The 6,049-nt window shown below is 39.8% G+C and overlaps 1 long non-coding RNA gene across 1 annotated transcript; it reads right to left on the bottom strand.

Moving 5' to 3' along the window:
• Positions 1-388: 388 nt before the first annotated feature.
• LOC116549726 lies at positions 389-3,303 on the bottom strand. Its single transcript, XR_004268032.1, has 2 exons — positions 2,814-3,303; positions 389-508 (listed from the first exon to the last, which is right to left on the bottom strand). It is a non-coding gene; the product is annotated as an uncharacterized LOC116549726 (long non-coding RNA).
• Between the last annotated feature and the right edge of the window lie 2,746 nt (positions 3,304-6,049).

Below are 6,049 nucleotides of genomic sequence, written 5' to 3'. Positions count from 1 at the left end.
TTTGTATCTTTAGTACATGTGGGGTTTTGCCATGTTGTCCAGGCTGGTCTCGAACTCCCGACCTCAGGTGATCCACCCACCTCAGCCTCCCAAAGTGTTGGGATTACAGGCGTGAGCCACTGCGCCCAGCTTCATATTTATTCTTTAGTTAGTACTTTTCCTTTATCAACACTTTAGACCAGCACTGTTTAGCAGAAATATAATGCAAGCCATAGATGTAATTTTAAATTTTCTAGTAGCCACATTGAAAAAGTAAAACAAGGCTGGGTGTGGTGGCTCACACCGTAATCCAAGCACTTTGGAGGCCACGGCAGGCAGATCACTTGAGGTCGGGAGTTCAAGACCAGCCTGACCAACATGGTGAAACCTCACCTTTAAAAAAAAAAAAAAAGTTAAAGCAAAATAAAATGGGGAAATTAATTATATAGCATACATTATTTAACCTGATGTATTGGTTCAACATGTAATCAATATAAAATGATTAATGAGATAAGCTCTTTTTTTGGTACTAAATTTTTTTTTTTTTTTTTTTGGGACGGAGTTTCGCTCTTGTTACCCAGGCTGGAGTGCAATGGCGCGATCTCGGCCCACCGCAACCTCCGCCTCCTGGGTTCAGGCAATTCTCCTGCCTCAGCCTCCTGAGTAGCTGGGATTACAGGCACGCACCACCATGCCCAGCTAATTTTTTTGTATTTTTAGTAGAGACGGGGTTTCACCGTGTTGACCAGGATGGTCTCGATCTCTTGACCTCATGATCCACCCGCCTCGGCCTCCCAAAGTGCTGGGATTACAGGCGTGAGCCACCGCGCCCGGCCTAAATTTTTTTTTTATACGGAGTCTTGCTCTGTTGCCCAGGCTGGAGCACAATGGTACGATCTTGGCTCACTGCAACTTCTGCCTTACGGGTTCAAGCAATTCTGCCTCAGCCTCTTGTGTAGCTGGGATTACAGGCATCCACCAACATGCCTGGCTAATTTTTGTATTTTTAGTAGAGACTGGGTTTTGCCAGGTTGACCAGGCTGGTTATGAACTACTGACTTCAGGTGATCTGCCTGCCTCAGCCTCCAAAAGTGCTAGGATTACAGGTGTGAGACACTGCGCCCGGCCCTGGCTAATTTGTGTGTTTTTAGTAGAGACGGGGTTTCTCCGTGATGGTCAGGCTGGTCTCGAATTCTCAACCTCAGGTGATCCTGCCCACCTTGGCCTCCCAAAGTGCTGGGATTACACAAGCGAGCCACCATACCTGGTCCCAAAATATTATTAAAAGATATACTTGATAGGAAATTTTCCGTTAAATCGAAGATTTCTCTCCATTGTAATGTGTTCTCCTCTTCCCAGTGAGATTATCCTCTACATGGACCACAATGTATGAGGATATGGTACCGTTTTCTCCCCCTCCTCCTGCCCTTTTTTTTTTTTTTTTTTTTTTTTGAGACAGGGTCTCACTCTGTTGCCCAGGCTGGAGTAAAGTGGCGTGATCATGGCTCATGCAACCTCGACCTCTTGGGCTCAAGTGATCCTCCTACCTCAGTCTCCTAAGTAGCTGTGATGACATGCACGCAACACTGTGCCTGGCTAATTTTTGTGTTTTTGTAGAGATTTTGCCATGTTGTCCAGGCTGGTTGTTGAAACCTTGGGCTCAAGCAATCTGCCTGCCTTGGCCTCCCAAATTGCTGGAATTACAGGTGTGGGCCATGGTGCTCTGCCTGTTATCCCTTAAAAACTGCTTCAATAGTAGCTTACTGCTTAGATATTCACGGGCACAGCTGACACTCCTATAACAAAAGACAGGTTACCAAGGTAACAGATAACAAATTTGATCGAAGTTTTATGTGCTATGGGAGCTTCAGAAATGAAGCTCCAAAGATCCAGGGAAAACTGTCTCTTTTAATATTTGGGTTCAGTAAAGAATGGAGAGCTGTGTAGAAATGTGATTAAGTAAAACGGTATGATCTAGTGGCAACAGACTGAGTGTGGGGGGAACCCAGCAAAGTTGATCAGTTCAAAATCTTAGTCTCTGTGTAGCATTTCTTCCTCCCAGACATGGGACCGGATGCCTCTGGAATGAAGGCCTTCAAGGAAGAAGGGAGAAGTGGACTTTCTAGGTTTTATGGCTTGTTTGGGGGACAGGGGTTCTAGTTTCTATCACCTGCCTTGGTGAAGAAGAATCCAGTTTCTATTACTCACTTTGAGAGAGAAAGAGGACCGGGAGACAGGAGGGCAGGAGAAGGTCAGAGAGACTTTATTTCTGAGATTGCTTCCGAGGCTTCCCAATCTCCTTTAGTTCAAGGTACTCAGCATTGCCAAAGTGCCAGACTTTGGGGTATCTTTTTCTGAGCCCAACATATCCAATATGTATATATTTATAAAGTGCACACATACACTATCAACACTCAACAAACACTTAAAATGGATGAATTGCAGACTATTGATAATCAGAATATATAAGGAACTCAAACAACTCAATAGCGAAACCCACAATCTAATTTTGAAACAGGCAAAAGACCTGAATAGACATTTCTCAAAAGAACACATACAAGTGACCAATAGGTATATTAAAAAATGCTCTATGTCACGAATTGTTAGGGAAATGCGTACCATGACCATAATGAGATACCATCTCTTACCCTACTCAGAAGGGCTATTATAAAGAAGACAAAAAGAAAAATACAAATTCTGGTGCTGATGCAGGGAAAGAGGAATGCTTGTCCACTGTTGGTGGGAATGTAAAGTAGTATAGTCATTATGAAAAACAGTATGTAAGTTCCTCAAAAAACTAAAAATAGAACTATCCTATGATCTGGCAGTCACACAGCTAGGCATATATCCAAAAGAGAGATCAGTATATTGGAGAGAGAGCTCTACTCCCACATTTATCCTAGCTCAGCTCTAGTCTCAGTGGCCAAGAAATGAAATCAACCTGCATCCATCAACGGATGAATGGATAAAGAAAATGTGGTACATATATGTGACGGAATATTCAGCCATAGAGAAGAATAAAATCCTGTCATTTGCAGCAACATGGATGGTCCTGAAGGTCATTATGTTAAGTGAAATAAGCTAGGCACAGGAAAGTTCATATGTTCTCACTCATATAGGAGAGCTAAAAAAGCGGATCTCATGAAGGTAAGAATTGAATAGTTGGTTACCAGAGGCTGGGAAGGGTAGAAGGAAGGGAGGATGAAGAGAAGTTGGTTAATGGGTACAAAAATATACTTTGATAGAAGCAATAAATTCTAATATTCAATAGTATAGTAAGGAGACTATAGTTAACAAAAATTTATTACATATTTCACAATAACTGGAAGAGAATTGGAATGTTCCCTGCACAAAGAAGAGATAAATGTTTGAGGTGATGGATATTCCAATTACAGTGATTTGATCATTATGTTGTATGCAGGTATCAGAATATCATATGTCTGCCCAAAATATCTATAACCCTTATATAGTGATAAAAAAAGCTCATCTAAAGAATTAAAAAGGTTGAGAAAAAAGTATAAATATTGTGATTTTTTTCTGGATCATTTTGCACATGCTCTTGGGTAGGTGCACCCCACTTTGGAGATCACTGTCTAGAGGATAAAATCAAAATTCTTTGGTATAGGTCACAAGGCCTTTACAAACTGGCCCCAGCTTACATTTCCAGTCCCATCTTCCACCACTGCTGCCACCTGCTCTGTGCTTCACACGTTGTTCTATTCATTGAATCTCATACATCTCATGTTTTCCTTGTGTTGTTTCCTCCACCTGTTTGCTTCTTTTGTGTATGGTAGGTTCTTATTTGTCCTTTGAGGCTAAAAGATCACCTTTTATTTACTGATTCCTTGATAATCTCTCCCTTACTCTGTGCTCCTCTGTATATTGTACACACCTTTGTTATAGCATACCATGTTAAAGTTATCTAAGGCAGGTGAATAGTATGTGAGTCATTCCTTGAGAGCAGAAACCTTGACTTACTTATTTTTCATTTCCTGCTTTAAGCAGAGACAATGAATATTTATGGAGCCCCATATTATCTGTAAGGCACTGTCCTGGTTGCTATGGGGGTATACACTATCAGTGGAGCAGATAGATATACAAGATAGCAATATATATCAGTGGAGCAGATAGAGATACAAGATGTATAAACATAATATCTGCTTTCAAGGATCTTATAAGTGAAAGGCACCTTGAAGGAAATATTTCTTAAAACTGTGCAAGGAAAATATAAAGTATTTTCCTAACAGTTACGGAAGTCAGAGGACATATTTTTATATCTCTTTTTTATTAACCAAGTGGTATATGATTTTTTTTTTAGACGGAGTCTCTGTCACCAAGGCTAGAGAGCAATGGGGCCATCTCTGCTCACTGTAACCTCTGCCTCCTGGGTTCAAGCGATTCACCTGCCTCAGCTTCCCGAGTAGCTGGGATTACAGGTGCGTGCTACCATGCCCAACTAATTTTTGTTTTTTGTTTTTAACGTAGATACAAGATTTCACCATGTTAGTCAGGCTGGTCTCAAACTCCTGACCTCATGATCCACCCATCTCTGCCTCCCTAAGTGCTGGGATTATAGGTGTGAGCCACCATGCCCAGCCTGGTATATGATTAATGTATTCCAGAAGAAGAGTGATTAATATTTTTAGCAAAGGGTTTCGGTAATGGAGCCTGGACATACTTTCCCATACCGTTTCCTCTAGGCAGCTATACTGTCAGATGTCCTCAGATACCGTTCAAAATGGGAGAGACATATGTGCATAGCTTTCTGTTTCTCTTATGGCATGCACCCATTGTATTCATAGCAGAATTTGGATTTCCTCAGTGCTTTTCGACTTAACAATTGGGTAGTTCTTGTAGCATACTCACAGAGATATGATCATTATTATAACCATTTCAAAGAGGAAAACTAAGAGATGGCAACTGAATGAAGTGATTTGTCCGAGGTTAACAACAGCCACTGTTGTCATTCAGATTTATTGCTTTTCATAATATTCAAATTCTAGGTGGTGCTTCTTCATAACTGTTGTAATTTTGTACATGTTTTATGTTATTTTTTGCATCTTAAATCTTGAAGCACAATTTTACTTAGTCTTGGAAATCATTCAAATGATAAGTATATAATGTGTGGCCAATTGCTGATTACAAATTATATGGCATTTTCTTTGTCAATTTCAGTTACTTGCTTTAGGGGAGCTGAAAACATAGCCGCTGTGAAAAATATATATGTACACACACATACACATTAGTAATGTTACCTCTGTGAAAGCTTGGAAGAGAGCAATCTTTAAAATTTAAACACATTGAAAAATTTAAAAAGATTTGTCACAGTTTTATCCCTGACCCCAGAGAATTTCAAATAAATCAAATTTTGTAGATATTGTAAAATATTAATGGAGCAGATAGAAAATCAGCTGGTAGAATCACACAAGAAACACGAGAAACAGAATGACCTTTCGACATGAGCTAAAAGTGCATGCAAAGCAACTAAAAATTGCAAGGCTCAGGCAGATTAAAAGATTAAGGTTCAAATCTATTTTTTTAAGTAATATGTGAAGCCAAACAGGGCTGTTGAGTCAGCTTTTCCTGTTAATCCTTTTTGGTCCAAAATCTTTTCATACATCATATATTCATATTTTCTGACTAATAAATGATATAGGGGCTCAGAAACTAATTGCTGTTGTTTTATAACAGGGAAGAAAACTCAAAATCAATGGAATTTAAACTGCTGTATTTAAGTATAACTGATATATGAAAATTGCACACATTTAATGTGTATAATTTGATGAGTCTAGACATATCCCCACACCTCTGAAACTATCATCACAATTGAGGTAGTAGACACATACGGCACCTTCAAAAGTTTCCCTGTGCCTCTTTGGTTTCTTCTTCTTCTTGTGAGAACACCTAACATGACATCTACCCTCTTAACTCTTTAAGTGCACAATACAGTATTACTAACTATAGGCACTACGTTGTACAGCAGATCTCTAGAACTTATTCACATTGCATAACTGAAGTTTTGTAGATATTAAACAAAGACTCCCTATTTCCTCTCCGTCTAATCCCTGGC

Source organism: Sapajus apella, unplaced genomic scaffold (genome assembly GCF_009761245.1).
Source record: "Sapajus apella isolate SASKATOON/1434 unplaced genomic scaffold, GSC_monkey_1.0 scaffold6, whole genome shotgun sequence".
Taxonomy (NCBI): Eukaryota; Metazoa; Chordata; class Mammalia; order Primates; family Cebidae; genus Sapajus; species Sapajus apella.
The sequence above is the reverse complement of the archived record's forward strand: the minus strand, read 5'-3'. Positions and strand labels throughout refer to the sequence as shown.